This window comes from Lissotriton helveticus, chromosome 2_1 (assembly GCF_964261635.1).
Source record: "Lissotriton helveticus chromosome 2_1, aLisHel1.1, whole genome shotgun sequence".
In the NCBI taxonomy this organism is placed as follows: domain Eukaryota; kingdom Metazoa; phylum Chordata; class Amphibia; order Caudata; family Salamandridae; genus Lissotriton; species Lissotriton helveticus.
The window spans coordinates 1,789,918,439-1,789,941,155 of NC_136059.1; the positions used below are offsets into that span (position 1 = coordinate 1,789,918,439).

The 22,717-nt window shown below is 45.5% G+C and overlaps 1 protein-coding gene across 1 annotated transcript in view; it reads left to right on the forward strand.

Moving 5' to 3' along the window:
* The first annotated feature begins 9,144 nt into the window (after window positions 1-9,144).
* The window catches only part of ALPK1 (alpha kinase 1), a 314,892-nt gene continuing 301,319 nt past the window's right edge, over window positions 9,145-22,717 (forward strand). Inside the window, exon 1 of the mRNA XM_078676727.1 lies at window positions 9,145-9,341. The gene's annotated coding sequence lies outside the window, so the exon portion shown is untranslated. The remainder of the gene's footprint in view (window positions 9,342-22,717) is intronic.

Here is a 22,717-nt window from a genome sequence, read left to right on the forward strand (position 1 = left end):
GGTACTTTAAACTGCTGGAATTGCTTCGGCCTTTTGCATTTTTTACGGCCGGAAGAGTGTGGAACAAATGCCTCAGGCTTTTTGGGGCTTTCGGGGGACCTTCCTATGCCCTCCGGTGTGCCTCTGGCGCTTCTGGCGCTTTGATTATTCTGCCTGCCCCCTCACGCACCTCGCACCTGGCCGCACCTGGCTCGCTTCTGCGTTCTTTTTGGGTTTTTTACGTGGTGTAGTGCGCTATGTCTCAGCGCCTTGCGGTGCTTCAGGGGGGCTTTTAGGCTCATGGCACTTTGGGAGAGCTTCAGGGGCCTCGGGGGTTTTAGGGCTTCAATGCTCCTGGCCTGCCCCCGCCCACCCTGGCCCGCGCTCGGCACCCGGCTCACCGTTTTTCTCCTCACGGTCTGGCACGGTGTGGTGCGGGGAGCTTCAGGTTGCTGGGGAACTCGAGATGCCAGGTAATTTTTTTGCTGGTTTGGATGGTTGGGATTCTACCAGCTCACAGCCGCCGGCCGCCAGCTTACGGGCCGCTTCTTCCGCTTGTTCTGCTTCCCGATTCCCGACTTGCGGCTTGCGACGTCCGGCACCCGTTCACCCGGCACCCGTTTCCAGCAGCCGCTTTTTTCCGCTGCTTCAGCCGTTGCCGTTACTTCAACTGCAGCTCGACTCTGCTCGACTGCTCGACTGCTCTGCACCACAGTGCCACCTCTTGCCAGAGAAATTGCCAGAGAAACTGTAGCAGACAGGAGTAGACTCACAGCAGAACTGCAATCAAGTCTTTGAAACTGCTTATCCTCAAGAAGCCAGTTGTTGTTAAATTGTGTTGCCCATTGAAAGTTATGATATAAACACATTGAAATATATATTTGATAAGAGTACTCTGGTGCTGGGTCATCTTGTGTGTTTCACTTACCTCAAATTTTGCAGAAAACTGCCAATGTTTTCCCAATGGCGCTTCGGTTAACTCTTGTTCTCCATTTGTCACATTGCTTATTTGAAACACCAGCACACATACTTCACGTACATGCAACCCAACTTCTAGATCACTAAACCAAAAACCTCCACATGACATGCTGTAAAAGATTGAAGAAAGGCGTGTACCAATGGGGAAACACCCGCTTGCATTCAAAGCTGGCATTGAGTCAGCTTCCGTCTATTGCCAGTCCACGCCTTGATGACTATCACTTACTGGGTTTTCAGTTTCAATTACAATGCTAATATGATGGATGCATGCCCAGGGGTGCTCGGTCTCTTGTGCCTATTTCGAACAGTTCAGCACCTTTTTGGAAAAGATATTCACACGGGTCTGCTTCAATTATTGTATTTTTGGATGATTTGTTATTCCTGGGTGGGTCTAATTGCTGTGGTAAATCTCTTTCTAACGTTCAGCACCTAATATCAGATTTCGAAATTCCCTTAGCTCAGGAAAAAACTGCAGGACCAGCAACAACTCTGGTATTCCTGGGGACAGAAACAGATTTGGTTAGAAGGGAATGCAGACTCTCAGCAGATAAAGTGGACGACTTCAGAGCCTCACTGGAGTTGTGCCTGGGATACGGAAGGTCACGTTACACTAGTTTCAAACTTTAGTTGGTCCGCTCAATTTGACTCTATGGATAATACCCATGGGCTCGCTCTAGGGCTCTGCCCATTCCTGGCCTGAAAGAAAAGCACCATAGGACCCGCCTCTCAGTGGATCAGAAGCAGAATTTGAGTATTTGGTTGACCTTACTCAAACATGTTAATGGTTCAAGGGTGTGGCCAGCCCCTTATGGTCAAGCCAAGATTTATGGGTTGTTTATAAATGTGAGAGGCAGCGTGGGTTTGTACACCATCCTGGGCGCAAAGTGCTGTGCCCATCCCTGTTTAATTGGGGCTTGTGGAGGAATATCATCTTTCGGAAACTGTTTCCCAATTTGGCAGCCCTGCACATTTGGACTGACAAGTTATGTAGCCAACCAGTCACCTTCTGGTCAGACAATATGGCAGTAGTAGAATGTATCAATTTTCAGCATGCAAAGTGCAAGAAAGTACTCACTTTGCTGAAGGAATTGGTCTTGATCTGTCTAAAAATAACATTCATTTTGAAACAAAATATGTTTCAATCATCTTGAATAATGCCGCTGATGCTTTGTCTCATCTCAACTTACAGGATTTCTGGTGTGTCCATCCAAGGGCAGAGCCAGAACCAAAGCATTTTCTGGGACTTCGATGTAACCTTGGAACCCAACTTTCTCTGGTTTAATATCAGCCAGCCTTGCACCCAAAACAATGCAGATGTATGAAAAGGCATCTGCCAGCTATATGATATAAACTAAGGGCAAACCTCCAGCGCAACTCTTCAATTTGTCTAATTAGCTGGGTTTTCTTGAATACATGAGATTGCAGGGTAGATCAGCAGCGTTTGCTAAGTGACACATATCAGCGGTGGCATTTTTTGCAAAATTGGGAGGGGACTCAGACCATTCACAATCTTTTTTAATTTAAAAAGTCCTGAGAGGATGGGAAAGGTTAGAAGGGTAACAACCGGACCAAAAGCTTAACCCTAAAGCACGCAAGAGAATTGGCAGGTGGAGGTTGGATTGTTACAAGCGCTATGTGTATCTGAACATGCTATAGTTATGAACATCTCCCTCCAGGCCTGTGAAGTAATGGCATGTATTTTTCTCCTGTCAGCGTTTTGCACTAGAGCACACAACTACAGCCAGAGCCTGGATCGTTGGTCATTCATGTGTGCAACGGGCAAGGTCGCTTACTGAGGGTCAGTTCATAGGCAGGCAGGCGGCTGAAGCGGGTCTTCTTTTCCACTGGGCTGGTTGGGTTGGTATTCGCTTGGGTCGACTATGTCAGCTAGTTGAGGAGGCGACGCACAGGGGGTTCCTGCTGCTGGCATTCATCAGCCTCCGTATCGTTGTCAATGACTCGGCATCTATGGACAGAAAGACCCTATTTGGGAATTTCATGGTTGGAATGTCTTGGGTACCTAGGACATGTGCAGACACAGTCATTGTATGGTCACACATCATCCCAAGGAGGGTTTGGAAGTCAGGCTGGCCCTCCAAGAATCTCACCGAATCGGTCAGGCACTTGAATAGCAAAATGAGGAGGTTGCTCAACACAGATTCGCTTAAGTTGCCTCCGGGGGGAGAAATTCTTTCACAAGGATGGAGTTAATTTATCAGCCAGGGCCAACAAATTATTTGTAGAGAACTTGGTGGCTTTCGCAATACAACATTTCTCAGAACACTAACGGGAAACCTGGCTGGTCGAGAAACCACCAAGGCCTGTGGCACAGGAAGAGTCGTGTTTGGCCCCAAAACAGGTGGAATCCTTGGCATCAGGAATATAATTTAAAGCGAACCCTAGATGGAATTTGTTTAAGCCGTTGGATCAACCTGGGACAGAGGCACCATGGTCTGTAGAAAGGGCTGGTGATGTCCACTAGAGGTATTGTTCATTGCCTGACAGGGTACTCCATTACAGGCCCCAGGGAATGTTAGGGGGGTGGTAGCTGAACCAGAGGACCAAGGTATGGCCCAGTTACCCATGCCTATCTCCTGTTTTGGGTGCCAGGGGCATTCCTATGATTGAGTGGCTCTGGTACACATGGTTATTTTTGGGGGACAACATTTCATGCTGGCCCATGCTCCCTCTATCTTGAGCAAGCTGGTGGGTTTGCCTTGTAAAGGACTACTAATGGAGGGCTCCATAAGGGGGCTTTCTCCCCGGGCCAAAGTCAATTGAATTAAGTGAAGCCACAGGGGACCTGAGGGGTGGCCAATCATGACTGACAGTTTTTAAAGAAATGTGGGAATGTGGTTAGGAGATTTCAATGTATTAGTTGTGTCAAATTAACAAGGGTGATGTCTGATGCCTTGGGGGCGGGGTTTACTGGACTCAATGGGGTACCCCACCTGTTGAACGGGTCTTGCCTGAGGCTCACAGGCACCTGAGACAGGTACGGGCTGGATTGGGACAGTTTAGGGTGGTGGGTCAATTGTGGCTGCATTTTAAAAATAAATTGCTGAACTCCTGCGAAAAGCAACCATTGAATACCTGGGGGTTAGCAGGGATGCCATAGCGGGCATTAGGGGCAGCCAGGCAGGTCAGATAAGGGGCTCTCTTACCTGATCACCCCCTTCCTGACTGGCTGCCCTGGCAAACAATGACACGCTCCGTTTCACTTACTTCGGCCCAAGAGCATTGTTTTCCCGCCCTCTCATTTCTTTGCAATTTGTATAATTCTGTGAGAATTTTTTCTCTTTTCTGCATGGACCTGAGCTAGAATCGTGATTGGCCACAAAACAGGTGGACAACCTTGGCATCAGGAATATAAGTGCAGGCGAACCTAAGATCGAATTTGTTTAAGCTGTTGGCTCAACAGCAGGGTCGGATTGGGATCACAATTTGGCCGGGCACTGATGAAAATAGTGGCCCACATTCAAGGGGCGTGGCATACATGTAATGGGCGTGGCCTACAGTTAAGGGGCGTGGCCCACATTCAAGGGGCGTGCCCTTTCATGAAACACTATTTGGTTACTCTTTGAGGTCTAATTCATAGAGAAATATTTAGTAAATTAAGCCTTTTAAAGCTTACAGAGCAAGTAACATTGGTAAAGACTAGGAGCACTGCAGGTCTGATAACTGAATACTTACATGCAGTCTTAACGCCCTGCACAAGGTCGTTAGATACTCTTTCCCAACCAGCTAATCATCACATAAATCAGAAATCTAGTACAAAGTCAAGGAGAAAGGGTAAGACTGGAATCTCTGGGAACAGAACATGTAATAACAAAAGTAAGAATTCACAAATGAGGAAGAGGCAGTCTGGGGTTTAAAGAATGCTGAAAAAATGTATCTGTACAATCTAGTCATAAATTTATTTCACAGCCAGCAAGTGATGTCTATATACAAAAAACACAGTTTTATTCACATCTGTTGCTGCCTTCAAGTCTGGGCCATGAGGAGACTGAGGATTACTCAATTAACCATGAAAATGATATAAAATCTACAAAAAGGAATTCTAACCTGAACATGCTAGAAAAGTTAATTCTTCTGCACAGAGAAAGAAGTGCCAAGTTTGCAAATTGTGCTTAGGCCTCGAACAAGGCCTAGCATAGAATGAGGCTAAACAGCTCTCTTTTGAGAAATCAAATTACACAAAGTCTTAGACATGTCCTGAAATCAACACACAAACATGTTGCCACATTCTGGCCTAGGACCTAAAATAGAGTGCAGTCAGACCTACACACTACAAACAAAAACTAACCAAAACTTACTAATTAATATTTTTGGCATATAGAGAAATATGCCCCTTGTCTGCATTTTGGATGAGGCCTTTAAAATAAAGTTACATTATTAACTGGCACACAAATGAATCAGTAAATTGTGCAAAGAAATGGTAAACAAAATGGTTCCTACCGGTTCCTTCTTGCTTCAGAGGAAGGGATCGGCTAGCAACACATTGCATTTCTGGGTGCTGGATGTGGCAAGTCAAGTAAACCTTTGAGGAAGACCTACTGCACTGAGTCTAGTGCAGTATTTTCTGGATTCGGTGGGATGACAATTGAGGCACACTCGATGTAGCTTTGAGTACTGCTTTACTCAGCCTACTTTGGTCAGCCCTGTGGAGAGTGGGATGCCAAGGGGATTAGATGGCCCCTCTTGAGTTAGAGCTTGGCAGTGTGGTGCATCTGGTTACAAGAGTAACCAAATAGAAAAGGCAGGGTGAACACTCTGTAGTTCTGTATGGGAGTGTCAGGACTAGGGTGACCAACAGGCATGGGTGCAAATTCAGGATGGGGAGTGTAAAAATTCAGGACAAAGGGTTAAAATTCAGAACAAACCTTCTGGACAAAAGGTACGTTTTACAGACCCATCAAAGGAGGTTGCGCATTATTATGTAAGTAAGTAAATAGACAACCATTTAAGCACTAGTCAAAATAAGTTTATATCAGGTTGAACCAATCGTGTACTTCATGGTTTTTCAGTATGCACGCAGCTTTGATCAACTGTGCAGGTCTTTTTGTGATATTTCATATAATAATAATCTATATATATGGTTACAGCACTGGGTTGTCCAGTCTGATATTTTGTTTACAATTCATGGTTCTGAGCAGGCATGTTTGGTGAGAGAAATTGTCGGGAAGATCTGCTTGGATAGTCATTGTGAGATGTAAAGTGGCAAACATAAGATGCCGCTAATCCAGATCCAAACATATTCAACCATTTGCAAACCTATCCATCATGTATTCTTCCATCCATCATTTCACTCATCCATCCCTCCATCCACCTTTTTACTCATCCACCCATTATCCACCCATTCATCCACTCTTCCACCCATCCATCCATCCATTCACTCATCCATCCATTTACCCTTTCACCCATCCAGCCACCCTTTCACTTACTCATCCATCCACCCAGTCACTCACCCTTAGACACATTCACCCTTTCAGTCATCCATACATCCATCCTCACTTTTTCTCTCCATCCACCCTTTCACCCAATCCATCTCTTCACTCATCCATCTAGCCATTTGCCCTCTCACCCATCCAGCCATTCTTTCACTTACTCATCCATCCATCCACCCAGTCACTCATCCTTCCACCTATTCACCCTTTCAGCCCTCCATTCTCCCATTCTCTCTCCATCGACCCTTTCCCTTAGCCATCCATCGTTCCTTCCATCCACCCAACTATCCATCTACTCATCCACTCATGCATCCATCCATTGACCCAATCACTCATCCATCCTTTCAATCATCCATCCATCTTTTCTCTCATCCATCCTTTCACTCCTTCACTCATCTATCCAATCTTTTGCCCATGTACCCTCCCTTTCACTCACTCATCCATCCTTACGGCCACCCTTTCACACATCTCTTCATCCATTCACACTTTCACTTATCAATTAATCAATCCATCCATCATTTCACTCATCCATCCACCCATTCTCTCTCATCATCCATCCATTCACCCTTTCATTCACCCTTTCATTCACCCTTTCACTGATCCATCCAGCCATACCTTCACTTACTCTCCCACCCACCTTTTCACAATAAATGCGAGCTGAGCCTTTGTACGCAGAGTTGCAGACAGAAGAGACTCATCAGGAATTCACCCCTCGCTGTAGTTCCTAAAGCAAAGGGAGGCGTTCAAGATGCCCCTGCACATAGTCAATCTGAAACCTTGGAAGTCATGAGTCATGCATGATGCACAGTGCCAGGACGTGAGGTGTCTGTGACATGGTGTTGTTTCCAGGGCTTTCAGTGGGATAACAAAACTGAGGGGTCTCTCCAAAGGGGGTGTTCAATGTAATTATGGGCGTAGCTTAAGACACCTACGCTACAAATCTGTGCTTAGCATAGTATGCCGCCCGACTGGTATTTTGGTGCTTCTCTCATTGCGTTCAGATATATAATACAGCAAGTAATGTTACACCTACAACAAGCCAGAACTATAGGTTTTGTCAATGGTTGTTAGTTGCATAAAATAGAAAAGCTGCAACCATGACGTCCTTGAATGTAATACTGAAAATGCACCAGTTCTAAAATGATGACACCGATAAAGAACTATAACCCTTTTTTTAAACTTCTTGCAGGGGGGGGGAGGGGGCTAACGTGAAGATTGTGCGCTTTCAAAACATCACCTGGCCCCCACAGCCAGACCCATTCTTCCTCGCCCACTGTGCCCTGAAAGTGAGGGGCTGTGGACGAGGTGTGAAGACTACCACTGTTTCCCCGGCGGCGTGGGCCTCAGGGGGGCCATGGTGAAAATGGCTCAAAGGCCTGAGAAACACCTGACCCCCAGGGAGGCCGATTCTTGTAAACAATCACCCCCTCCCCAGCCACCCTCAGCGTGATTGCTTTGCAGGGCAGGGGGTGCAGTAGAGGCCACAGCTGATAATCGCTGTATGGCCTGCACAGTGAAGCGCTTTCATTTCTGTCTCTGTCGCCCTGCTGTGGGCCGTTTTTTTTCTCCCATTTCCCAGTCGACAGAGAGCAGACAGCAGAGAGCACTCTCTGTGGACTGGGAAAGGGGAGAAAAAAAACGGCCCACAGAGGGCACTGAAACAGCGGCCCTTCGGCCGATTCCCGAATGCCCGCAGTGCCGATCCGCCCCTGCTCAACAGAGGCTGTGGTTCCATGGTCTCTAAAATAGGGCTGGTGCATCCACTTCAGTGATTTCCCATAGCCTCAGAGGGTACTCCATTACGCGCCCCTGTGAATGTTAGAGGAGATGGTGGCAGCGCCAGTAGACCAAGGTATGATCCGCTTGCCCAGGTCTATCTCTTGTTTGGGTGCCAGGGGTATTCTCTCTATTGGGTGGCTCTGGTAGAGATGGTTGTTTTTTGGCAAGCAGCTTTCATGCTGGCCCATCTCCTTCTATCTTAAGTGGGCTGGTGGGTTTGTCTTGTGAAGAATCACTAATTGTGGGCTCCATGGCGGCCCCTTCTCCCCGGGCCAAAGTCAATTGAATTAGGTGAAGCCACAGGGGACCTGAGGGGTGGCCAATCATGACTGACAGTTTTTTTAAGAAATGTGGGAATGTGGTTAGGATATTTCAATGTATTAGTTGTGTCAAACTGCTACTCTATAGTATATATTATAAACTGAAATGAAAATGGAATGGTTTAACTTAAAATGGTGTTTACTTGCTGTTGAGTTTATGATGTTTAGTAAATACAGCGGGAGAGTGGAATATATTCTCAATGGCAAGAATGGCATTGAGACTTGAGTCATTTTTACGAACTAGCATTTTGGCTAACAAGGGTGATGTCTGATGCCTGGGGGAATAGATGATTTCACTGGCTTCAATACCGTCCCCCTATTTCAGAGTTATTTTAAATAGGACCTGGTAGTGCGTCTTCTTTGTTTGCTCGGTATTCTTATTCAATCTCATAATCTAAAGTAGTTGAGATAGTAGTTACATCTGACGTCTTTTTTAGGTACGTGTGCGCGCAATAAATCCGTTATTCATATCATTCAACATGGCGAGGAGCCTTCAGTTGTATAAAAAGTCCCAGCACTTTGTGGAGACAGGCCAGAAGAATTCCCCAAACTCTGTTCAGACGCTGCGATCCCGATGACTGCTGCACAGCTGAGAGGCGTGGCTGGGGATTTCATAACAGGGATTGGGGAATCCCACATTTACGTCACACCTCGCACACACCCGGCACTTCTGCTTCCTGTCCAAGTCAGTGAACTGGCAGCTTCGGAGTTCCTAGAACAGGGCAGGCTGTGTTGTGCTGCTCGCCGTCCAGTGTACGAGCTCCTCTGGAAAATAAGTGTCAATAATTCCTGCCGGACGTCTTCCTGTTCACGTCAGCGTCTGCACGTACAAAGCCAGGTCAGTTTCACTTTCGAAATATGGGATGTACTCCCACAGTTCCGATAACATGAATGTAATGCGAACTATCAGGTCCATTCTTGTATTAACCTCGGGAACCCGCAGTTTGGAAAGCGAATATTTATGGTTGTATGAATGTAACTTATGAGCGAATTCCTTCTTAAGTATCGACAGAGCATTGTGTTGCAGTGTTGTTTACTTACAACCCTTTTATGTCTCAATATTGATTCCCAAATTATGCCTCCTTTACTTTTGTGCCCTCGCTAAAAGTCTGTCCTGGAGTCAGCACAAGCTCGGATGCCACACAACGGAGGTGGATCCGTAGCCACCTTCTTTGCATAAATGAATTTACCTAGAGTTATTTACTGTTGAACCTTATCCTTTACCCCTAAATGGTGCGATCATTGGTAATTTCACTCACTCCATGACTCAGCTTGACTGTGGAGGTTGCTACATTTGTTTCATATAGGAAAGCGAATCAAGGCACTTGTCATGTGTACAAATGTACTCCAAAGTTCTGATATTGGTTGTGCGAAGTATGCTCACCATCTATCTCTATGTTACAGATTTGTGTCCGTGACACACCTTTTGAGGTTGACTATGAGTCTGGCTTGTGTGTCCCGTGCTTCTTGACGTTTTTTTTTTTTTTAAATCTATTTTTTCCATTTCCCATGAACATGTCATAGGAACGAAATATACAAAAACAGTAGGGTTACAGACAGTGCCAATCCTAGAACTTCTGGGGCCCCAGGCGAAAGGGAAGATGTGAGGTCCCTCTAATTTGCATGTTACATCCAGTTGCAGTCGGTTAATTTAAAAATAAAATACATTTACCTTCCTGGGTCTCGCGCCCGTCTCTGCGCCTGACCTGCATTCCTGCTTTCCTGACTCTGGTAGGAACAGGATGAAAGCAGTCTCCCTCCCCCTCCTCTAAGCCAATCACAGCTCTGCAATGGCTACATTGTGATTGGTCGGGACGCCGACCAGCCAGGCGCATATGGGGAGGCCAGTTTCTCCATGTGGGCTGCATTGCCGCCTACATGGAGAAAGGCCATAGTGTGCGTGACTGGTTTGGTCGGCCCGGATGGCCGACCAGTCAGCGCCCTAAGCAGTGAGCAAGGCACTCCACCCCTACTCTAAAGCAGACCTGCCTGTCCCCAAATAAACACTTCTGCTTTCTCGCAGTGCGACGAGCAGAAACATAAAATGGTGGTTTTTGCATTTTGTGTTTCTGCTTCTCGCACTGTGAGGAAGCAGTAGGGCGACGCTCCTCCGCCCTAGTGGTGGAGCCACCCTTGGTAACATCACAAGAAGTGACATCACAGAAAGTGACATTGCAGGACTATTGATCTTATTTGGCATCACTGAAGAGACCTAACAAGGATATCAGTAACATGGACAAAAAAATAAATATAAAAATGAAATAAGTCCATATATTTTAAAACTGTATTAAATGGATTACATTTGTCACATTGGATAGAAAAGCTTGGTGCAGGTCTCACAAAGATGTATATTATTTACTCCTTGTTAACTGATTGTTTCCAGATGAGTGCATGATACAATTTCTAGTGATGCCTCATAAAGGGGGGAGGTCCTGTTGAGGTAATGAGGGGCGGGATCATTGAAAATATAAAATGACACAAGAGAAAACCTCTCACACCATGGATATAATTGGAAATTTCAAAAGGCTCCCTTATCTTTCTGTGCCATTATTGTGCTACCTTTGGGTGACATTAATACTGCATAATTTGTTTTAACGTAAATCCTCTCACCAGTATCCCACACGTACATGCTAAGAGACGTAGGACAATTTTTTTTTTGTGTGTGGGCTCTTTACTCGCCAGAATTATGTTAAGTGCAAAAACACAACATATATAATACAAAATTACAAGACACCATTGCAAACAAATAAAGATTGTACATAAATAAAAAAAGACTTAGGACAACCAAGACCACTGCTAAATCATACATTGACTTGAAGGTATGCTTCAGATTGAAGGGGTTTTCAAATCAACGTTTTTGATTTGGTGTTAGAACTGTAGGAAGTAGGAGTGGCCGACTTTAGCGCTGGTGGAGCCCTGTGCTACAATGTTGGTGCCCCCCAATGACTCGCTCTGCCACAGATTCCCTCACTACCACCCTTTAACAGTGTCCCTCAAGTTTCCATAACCATATTCTCGCTCAGATGCATTCAATTAGATTTACAGCGCCACTGAAACTAGTGTAGGGTGTCAGAGAACTTTATATCACACATTACACAGAGACAATCAATCATACATGTGTAACTCACAAAAGGTAATGTTACATAAGACAAAGGACTAGGAGTCACATGACAATCATACTAGTAGGCAGTATAGTTTAGTAGTGAATGATCTGGAGAAACATAAACTCTGAATTTAGAACGTAATACCATGGTTGGGGTTCTCTTTATAACCAGAATTGATTTCTGTCCAAATGAACCCTTTTTGCAACATTAGGATAATCAAAGACTGGGGAAAAACCCATAACGCTGTAATTTATACCTTGCAGTTTGCATGCAAATTTTAGATGACAGTTAGTATCACATTGTTCTATGTTAGGATTTTGACTTATAAACTGCAAGTAACAATAGGATCTCTCTGACAAAAGCAGTAATCCACTAGCCTATTTCTATTATGTGGACTTAGTGATCTGCATGGTACATGTTCTTTGCAGTAGGCACATTAACCCTCTGTGCTACCTTTCCATAAGTCAAAACTTCCACTTGACTAAACTCCATCTCTCTCTAGGAAGAACATTAATCACCGGAGTTATCATGACATTTCTATTGTTGCCCAAAATTGCTGAAGGCCAGGAAGGAGGCAGCAAGTGCCTTTAGAAACATAATATACTCGCAACATGACGCCCCCACACGAAGCCAGCACTCGTTGCGATCTCATCTGTCGCATCGCCCTAGAGCCTTCCTTCTCAAGGGTCCTGTGACCTCAATGACAGAGTCACTGTTGATCTAGGGTGTGCTGCTTTGTAGGCCTGCCCAAAAGACTCGAGGTGAGCTTCAAATAGGGTAGTAGTGGACAGGCCTTCAAGGTTAAGCCATCTCTATGGTCCACCTGCTGGTGCTCAGACACCATTCTTCTAAGGGCTTTCGGGGCCTTCTAAGGTCTAGGATGGAAATGTGCTCTCTCAGGAGAGTGGTCTGGTGGACTGGTCATAACGGCTGAACCTGGTCCCCCAGTTCCAAATTCAGCAGCTCTGACCATAGTGCCCCATCCTCTCCCCCACTGAACTCCATACTGCCCCACTGAGAGAAACTTGCACTGCCTTCAACTATAACCCAATTGCTCCCCGCTATAAACACCTGGAGACGACTCAATTCAAATTAGGCACTAGACCAGAGCAATATGCTGCCTAAAAATAAAAAGTGACAACATCCTGGAAAAAGCAAACACTCATAAGGAATGTGAGATTAAGTAAAAACATGTGAAATGTAAGCAGGAACAACATGATTACTTTAACGCTTTTGCACTTATTATTCAGTAATCAATGAGTGCTTTTGCAGGAAAAGCTAAGACCATGACTACAGGGCCAGAAGGGACCAGTTTCAATGTCCATTGCTTATATCCCTACAAAACGTAAGCAATATGGTTCAAAAAGACCACATTCATGAATACAGAGCCGAGGTATGCAATTTGTTTTCCAATCGCCCATCAAGCAGGTATTGCAGTACATCCAGGAATGGTGCATTTCCCCACCCGGGGAAAACAATGCTGTTCAGAGAAAGAGAAGAAAACAAAAGTAGTGCTTCAATGGTAAACTCTGTAAAGTGCCGTTAATGTGTTTTGGGTGTAAATAAAATCAATATGGCCCCTTTTCGACCCACTCTGTCTTGCTTTAGTTATTTTTTACATTTTTAACCTTTTATTTCTCTCCATCCCAAGGCTGCACTTTGGAAGAGAAAAATGTCAGAAAAAAGACGACCTTTCCAGCAAAAGTGTTTCTTTTTTTTGGATTCATTTCACAGGGGAATAAATAAAGGAAAGGAAAGAGGGAGTACTGGCTACAAGGCCCAGGGAAGGGGACCCCACACCTGGACCTTGCAGCTCGCTCTAGTGCTTAGAGGCCCAGGGAAAGGGGGCTCCCTCACCTAGGCCTTCGAAGCAGTAAGGAGGCATTTCGTAAAACACTGCCCTAGCACCGGCAGTTCTACATACATTTTAAATACACATTCCCATAAAAAAATGGGTGATGTAAAAGTTAAGAAAAGCCAGTTGATCTGGCAACTCCCTCCTCCCCTCACCCACCTCGCCTTACCTGTGTCTGGCTTGTCCTGGAAACAAAGGGGCCTTCTGGCACCTAGCAACAAAATGCGAAAAGGGAATGGCCGGTACTTAACAGAGGTGCGGCCCCGCCCCTGACACTGTGAGCCATAATTGATGGCCTGGCTGCTGTGCCTTCCCCACTCTGTTTGTCCCTTCCCCCACCCCTGCTCCCCCGGGAATGCCTACACGCCCTGACCAGCAAGGTCGAGTCGAGACGTCTCGCATGTGTATTGTGATTGTGTGGGGAGGGGGCCCTGGAGGTGCAGGTGGGCAATCTGTGAAAGTGTGGCATTTCACAGTGAAGCGGGCCCCTTGTCTTTCGGCTGAGCGCGCGGCCCTGGGCAGCTGCCCACACTGCCATGCCTAGCGCTGGCCCTGATTACAGAAAGTCACAGAGTCTCCATCCTTGTACTATATAAACATAAAGTCTCAGAAGCGAGAAACATGTTGACCACACCACTTGCACTTTAGCCCCGGTCCAATCTGGGAAACCAAAGTTCCCATGAACACCGGCTGCCCTTGATTTTAATTGTGGTAGAGGACCACCAGAATAAAATTGTTTTCTGGTACCTTGTACCACATTTTATCCTCACCCGCACTATCTACTCTGTCCTGGCCACTCACCCCCACTTCACCCATAGGCAGTTGGATAAAAGATCTTCGATAAAGAGCCCCTCTTTGAGGTGAGCCCGTTGGGCATTGCACCGCCTGCCCGATGAGGAGCATTGCCTATGATGAAGCATGACACTCGCAAGGGTGTGTGAGGCCATTATATCCAACAAATTGGATACCCAGGGGTGGTCCTCCATTGAGCACTAGCCCTTATACCTTAGTGACCTTCTCCTTCTTTCTTTCTCCCCCTAGGAACAGCCCAGTCATCTCTCTTGTTGTCTTGATATCTGGGGCTACGACTGCGGCCGGACCTTCCATTCTCTTTTCTCTGAATGGCAATCAAAGCCCTACTGCATCACAGTTGATCCTTGTCCTCCCCTACCCTTTGTTACACACGCACCTGTGCTGTACACATAAGATAGGAACATTTATAACATATCGCAGTTCCTTTTTACAATGACATTACTAGAGGTAGGTGAGCTTACAAATTAACAGGGGGAGCCTAGACTGACTCGTATCTTAGAGCCCATTCACGACTCTGAAAAGGTTTGCTATGTAAACCATATAACAAGCATCACGTAAAATATGACACGCCTTTAAACATGAACCATCGGTGAACTAAGAGCCAAGAAAGTTGTTATGTGAACCCTGTGCATGGCCCAGATTATTATAGAGCCAAATTACAATTCTACAATTGGTATTCAGAAGTCACAAATTTGAAAGTGGAGTAGAAGTAGAATTTTATTGATTGATTGATTCATTCATTAAAATCATTACAATAGACATCAGTACACTTAAAAAGCAATTAAAAAGAAGAAGGGAGTTTAAAACATTGAAAACCAGGACGGCTGTGTCCACTCCAAAGTACACACGTTAAATACATACTCAGTGTTATAATAAAGCTTTATTGGAAGGAGTGGAAGGAACAGAACTGGGGGATATAAAGGACAGTCTGGACAAAAAGTGCTTGGTGCATTGTGCATGGTTGAAACAACGCCGGAACGGACTCGAGCTAAGGAGCTTGGTGCGTAACAATGGCAGCATCATCTAGGTGATGGGCTGAAGACGAACTGTATTAGTGCCATTGGCTGTTGTTAGACCCAGCCGTTTTTGGCTGGTTGGAATGCATCGAAACCAGGTCAAATCCACTTTCCCAGATAGGATGAGTAAGATACACTCGTAAGATAACATGTGCTCATCCTTTGTTAGCTTGGCGCGCAGAGCAGTCAGGCTTATCCTAAGGGTCAATGTGTAAAGTACTGGCACAGCACCGCCCTCGCAACACACTGATTACACTACAAAAGACTCCACACCATATGTATAAGACACTGGTCTTTGTATTATACACACGTTAAAGTCAAAACAACATATGCATCTTATATATGCTTAACAGATATATGCATTTGTCAAACTCTCCCATTAGCAGCAGAATGGCATGAACATATATGCAACAGTCATAGGTATTCATTTGCCCCAATATCCGCTCAGCCTTGAAAGTGGCATAAACCCATGTGCATACTTTCCCGAAGTAGTCTTCATCCAAGCTATCCCTCCCACATCAAAACAATAGAACATATATGAGGACTGTTCAGAGGTATTCCACTTTCCTGCTAATACATGTGCATAAAACACGACATATCCCAATATTGCATACCCCTTACACCTTGTAATGGCCAAGAAGTCACAGTTCTCCGCTACGCCTCATAACCCACCCCAGCAGTGACTTAAACTATGCTGGAGACACTTTGATTAGATTGTCAGGACCAACTAAGTGGAAGGAAACGGTTACCTGGTTTCGTCTGCCCAGATTAGACCATCAAGGCAACCTGCGGTACCTTCACGAGTGTGGGATCACTACCTCCCCCCCCCATAGGAAAATGACTGTGACACCGGAAACTGACGTTCTTCCTATGCGGAAAAATGTTTCCCCCCCAGGCGGAGGTGCGAGCCACAGTTGCTCCAGGCAACCAGCCATGGGTGCACACAAGGCACAACTAGACCACTCAGGTCCAGTCACGATGTTATCCAAAACAAAGTACCCTGTGGTCTGGGGGGAGGGAGCCGGTAACCTTGGACTGAGGCCACAATGTCAGGCACTGTCGTCCTCCCGATCTGGAGGTCGGAGACAGTCCAGGCTTCCAGCTTAGGTCCCGCGGACTCAGCAAACATCTTTCAACACACCATGGACACCACATGCTATGAAGTGTGAGCTAGCACAGGTTTCCGGTTTCAAGCCTGGGTCCCTCAGACTCAGCAAACTTCCCCAGTACTCCTGAACTCCTCACATTACAGCACCCTAGGTGGGCTGCTGTTCTTTACGACCACACTCCTCTGCACATTATGATTACTGCAAACGTTAGGATGATCCTTGTCCCAACCGACGATAACTTCCACTAGTTTCTGCAGCACTCTGTGCGGTCCTTACGATCATGTGGAAACGAGGAGATCCTTTCTGGCCCTGGGATCTCGTGGACAGGAACCCAGCCAACCGGCCCTTGGAGAGTGGTTGGGTCCCCAGGCCACGACAGGAGGTGATTGGCTGCAGGCCAGCAACATCCAGGCAAAAATCAATAGTCCCCTTCCTGAAGCACAACAAGTCTTTGGCTAATCCAGTTGAAGTCTCTCCTGCCCCAATTGTTTCTCTTGTCGATGTGCCAGTGTCGAACCAGCGTAGAATGGTTCCAATCCCAAAAGCGTCTCTAAACTCATGAGGACTGAGCCCCTGCAGTTATACCCACAATGGCCTTTGAAGATGCGATCAGTTCAAAAGGCCACCTTTGAAAAGCACTGGCTCCCTCTAAAGGTAGTCTTGTCTGCCATCCAACCCTGGGAGGCTTGATCAGTATCTTTATTGAGGCCAGAACCCTGCCCATGGAATGCAGGTGCCAATTCCACCCCTCTTATCCTACCCAGAAAGTGCCCTCAGAGTCAGAGGTCTGCAGTTTCCCTTGAGTGCCCATAGTTTATGGCCGTCTATCAGGAATGCACAGATGTAGCTTTCCCCCAGCACCCATATGTGGATTTGAGAAAGGTTGACAGGCACACAGAGAGCCACGGGCATAGAAATGCCCACTTTCCGAAAGTGACATTTCCACATTATTAATGTTATATCCACTCTCACTACCGGAGAGGATTTGAGTTACTTAACCATTGATACTAAATACAATACTGTTATTCCTCTGCAATTAGGAAATACAACTCAATAGCCTTTCCACAGAGTCCCAATGTTAATCAGTGCCTGAAGTAGTCCTCACAGTACTGAACACACCTTCCAACACATACACAAGCCCTACATCTTCCCTAAACCACAACCTGCCCCCAGGGAGTACTCAGATGTAGAAAGAGACATGCAGAATTTTGTTAAAATGTAACCTGCAAACACAGCCTCTGCCATGGCAACCCTGTGGTACGTTTGAAGATCTACCTCCGAGGGTGGCACAACCAGTTACATGCCCTGGGTATATGTCTTACCACTGCACAAGGGACCTAAAGCTAACTGAAATCAGTTAATCATGTATACACCAATCACCTGTATGTATTTGACAAGCATAGCGCTTTGGCACTGAATGGCAGTGTCAAAGCACTGAAAGTCTACGGCTAGCACATAGATCAGCGGTAAATCAGGAGGAACAAAAGCAAAAAGGTGAGGGAAAGCACCTTTAAATGGCCATTGCCAACAGCTGTTAATGACCCTCGGTGTAGCAATTTGGAGTTCAAAATTAGTGTGGCACAGCAGATTGGTTGTTGTGCCCTCCCTGCAACTTGGAGGCAAGGGTGAGGAACCTCACAGCCTTACATGATGATTGTCCTGGGTTCCCTCTTAGCAAGGCTATTAATGTTGGGCGCCAAGATCTGACTTGTAGTGATCTATACGTTGGACGTAGAATATTGTGTCTGTGCTGTAGCATGTCCGGACACACACATTGTAGATAGAGTAGGGTTTCATTGGTATACCCGCAGAGGCGGCATTGGTTATTGTTCAAGGTCTGCTTCCAAGAAGGGACTAAGCCCTTGGAAGGAAAGACGCCAAGGCAGACAAGCATCAGGTCATGTTTCCTGCCGCAGAGAAGTGAGCATACAAGTGTTGGTGAGGGTACGACTGCCCATACAATGGCATGACTGCCTATGCATGCCGTTTGCACGCAAAAGTGGCCTTATGTGAGGCGTGGGATGACTGCTCTGTTGGTGGTTTGTTTGAAAGCAGCTTGTTCCATAGGGGTATACCAAGCGTTCTCTAACTACAGCGCTTTGATTGGAAGCCCGATTTCTGAAAACCACAAGTTTTTGTCTGCCCGCTTTTCTTTTTCCAGCCATCACTGGTGTGAGAACTAGCTGACTTTGGCCACTCTAAGCCTCCAGGACAGTTTGACTAAGGCCCCATTCCTTGCTGGGCTCTGATGGAGCAGGCTGAACTTGAGCGTCATTTGAGCTTGAGAGATGTGCTGTGGAATCGCAAAATGTTTTCTGAAAAGGTTCCTTTGAAGAGTATTTAAAATTGATGCATCATTCCCTTTCAGTAGTTCAGAGCAATAAGTTAATGAAGGCATTAGTTTGGCAGCCACGACCTGAAGAAGGTGGTGTGGTGGGGTGTTTCGTGTCTTTTGCTGGAGGGTTTTAAAAGCAAACAAAAGCTTGTTTGCTATGGCTTGTTGGATGCTAAATGCGTTTTAAAGGGTAAGTTGGAATTCAAGTGAACACTAAGGTACTTGAAAGAATTCACTCGTTCTAGAGAGTTGCCTTTGGTCTGCCAGGTGAATTTGGGCAGCGCTTTGTTGTATTTACTCGAAAAGCGTAATACCTTAGTTTTAGTAAAATTAAGTTCCAGCCACAAGTTATCAGTGTATCCCAGTAGGTTATCTAGTAGACGCTGCAGGCCAATTGGAGTTTTGCTGAGCAGTAGGATGAACGTGCTTTATTGAGTGATAATGAAGAAAGAGGATTTTTTATGAATGAAAATATTTTGATGAACCCATTCCGGTACATCTTTTATCCATAGTGCTATGGTAGGTTCCATGTTTCCATCCACTCTCTGGCAATACATGTCTAAACCAGTGGCAATTGTAAAAATGTGTTGCCTTTTTTTTATTCTTTGCTTTTGGCATTATGCCCAGCAAGTCCTAGTGTAGAGTAAGCTCCCAGGGTATACCTTTAACCTTTGATAATTTAGCCTCTACCTCTTCCCAAATGGCAGCAAACGAAGGACATAGCCATGACAAGTGTAGGAAAGAGGCTCCATCTGAACCACATCTAGGACATGAGACCAACCTTCCTGGATACATTTTGCTCAAAATAATAGTGTCAGGTTAAGTGTGAAGTAGAAAGTTAAATTGAAGGATTTTAAACCTCGCATTACCAGAAACCTTCCTCACCTGATCAAAGGCCACTGCCCATTCCGTCGCCTATCTGTTCCCAAGCATGCTCTTCCCAGACACCTCTCGGTTTCACTGCTAATTTGGGATTATCTGGTTTCATAGCCCAACACATGTGTGTTACCGTTTGTCGACCAGAATCCAGCCAGAAAACTTCCTCCAGAGTCTTAGTGGGATCAAGGGCATCCAGGAAATCAGTCCAAATATTTATCACCATCCCAGCCAACTTAGCATATTGTAAAAACTCGCCAGGGCTCACTCCAGGCACCTCCTGAAAGGGGAGAAAAACCTTGCTGTGATATAGATCTCCCAGGGTACAACAACTTCCCTCCCACCATCTACCCATCACCAAGGTCTCATCCCTACGTTTAAATAATTGTAGTAACCAGATTCCAATTCTCTTGCAAAAGGTGGGCGTTTTAATATGCACTTAGTGATTATTTCCGAGAGGCAGAGCAAGCACAAGTTGTGCATCTCCCGCACAAGACCAGGAACCAACCTCTCCGGACGCCCGATGCTGCTTTAACGCAAACACGGACAAGGTACTACCAGACCGTATCACAGTCAGGCTAATATACCTAGACCGACCCTAAAAATATAGGGTCCCTTCTTTTTTTCACTGTTTTCTCTAGGTCCTGAAGAAAGCCTACTTGACCCCTCCTGGACAAATTAAGGCTGAAACATGTCGACCTTTTTATGGACATTAAATAGTGCGGAAGCCTCTTAAATCCCCATCCTACGCATGCCAATTTTTTAAATAAGCCTGAATCCAGACCCAATAAAATGTTCTTCTGTCTGGTCATCCAAGCTTTTTATCAAAAAAACATTTCACTCACACTTCCACTTAATATCACTGATCGCTACTGTACCAACCAGTGGTTTACCTCCGGGTGGAGGAAGCATGCGAACTAACCCGAGGATGATGCTGTCAAGTTGCTAAAAAGAGAGGCGGAGAACCAAGATATACCGCCATTCGAGCCTTGGTATGTGAATGAGGGTTTTTTATTGGTTTCCAAAACGAATAACTAACAAACCCTGGTTACCCAGGACAAGTGATCCGTTCCCCCATTGATTTTTTTGGCTCTGATCAGGAGGCCAGCCAACTGGCCCTTGCCGTCACTCTTGTCGTCCTGGGTTCAAGATGCAAGCCCAGTCCTTTCACTCAGGAAGCAGGGTAACAGAGGAACCATCCTTGCAAAGCAGTACAACAGTCCTTCGGAGTCGTCCAGAGATGTACTGAAGTGTTGGGCTGGTCCATTATTTATACCTGGTGCACACTTTGAAGTAGGAGAAGGTTTCTGGATGTCTCCCCTCCCAAAGGTGTTGGAATTTCCTGCTTCCCTACCCTGGCCCCAGTTTGTCTGGGGTCACACTAGACTGGTGTCAACCACTTTGTGGGAGTGACCAGGCAGGGATTTTGTGATGTGCAAGTGTGTTGGGTAACAGCTTCTCCCTCTCATCAAGTCAGAGATGACCTATCCTGCAAACACCGTTGCTCCTTGGTCTCACTGTCTGGGAGCAATACACAAACACCAACTCTCAGCTACGCCTAGTCATGTGACCAAAGTTACAAGCTGCAGTCACCAAGAATTTTGGACAAGAAAATGCCAACTTTCTAAAAGTTGATTTAGAGAACAAGGGTCCCTATGACCAACAGTCCTCCATGTATTGACAAATAAAAGTTAGAACCAGACACAATGTCCATGAAACCAAATAAAATCACACTTATTTAACAAATGCATTAAAAATGGTGGGTAGAAATAAAAAAAACGGAGGACAAAGAAAACCATATAGACAAACCCAGGCAATCATGTGTGACACAAATCCGAAAATCCTTTTAGTCACAAGTAAATATATAGCAGCAAATCCGCGCTATAATATATATTGTATACATGATACAGAGTCAGTGCACAAGAGTTAACAACGTTTTGATTCTATAAACATATCAGGATCATCATCAGGACATCATTGGAAGTCTTCAACCACGGTGCGCCAATCTGAATGTGTCAGCGGAACCTGTCATCAGAGTAGATCATGACATGATGCATAGTTCTGCAGTCTAGGGACAAACTTTTTGCACTGTTTGTCTTGGAGGTAGTCCCCTTTCTACAGTCTCATCTGAGCAACATTATTATTAGCATCCATCTATGTCTGAATGTGTGTCATATGTGTGCATTCATGCATATCAAACAACGTTCAGCCACTGCAGTAAAGAACCCATTCACCTGAAACTGCTGAGATGATGAAATAATTAGAGAAATGGCAAATCGTTAGCCTTGCTAGTGCTTGTTTAAAATAGACTTAATCTACCCACTTGGCTCAGTATAAAAATCACCAACACTGTTAACCCTATGGACCCAGGTTCCAGCATTACCTCTCGAAAGTCTTTATTTTAAAATGCCTTATATTATGTTATGGGTACCTGTGTAGTGCATGTTGTGGACTCTCAACACTTGTTGCTCACTGGGTGTGCATTTTGCATTTGTTTTGGACTATGTGGAGTTTGCATTGCCTTATGGGGCAAAGTGACTTTCTTACCTTTGGCATGGAGCTCATGTTATACAGTTAGAATACTGTCTGTGCTTTACTGTTGTAGAACAACGTTATCCTCTATATGATACTACGCTCTATGTTTGTTGGGTGCTAAAGTAGTCTTTTAGTGCTGTATTTGCTATTTTAAACATGCTGGTACCTGTTGGGGGCTGTGTTGGGTGCATGAGAGTGTGGTGCATGTAGCGGCTGTGACGTATTGATAGTGTTGAGCTGAGCATTATTTCTAATGCGTACAAGATCTTATTGTGTTCCGCGATGGGCACTGTATTTTGTTTCTACAAGTAGTCTTAAGACTTTTTGGAGTATAGTGCTCTGAAGAGTGACATACATAAATCTGTGTGGCCATGAATGTTGTGTTGGTTGTATGAGGGTGTATTCATGGTATCATTAGTGGGTTCTGTTGAATTTATGTACTTTTGAACATCGGCACATTGTGCACTGGCCTCAGTTCCCTATGGTTGCATGGAACTGTGGTGCTTGTGGGTTTAGTGTGTTCTATCCTATTTGCAGGCACGGCAAACACAGAGCGGTGGGGCGGTGGGGG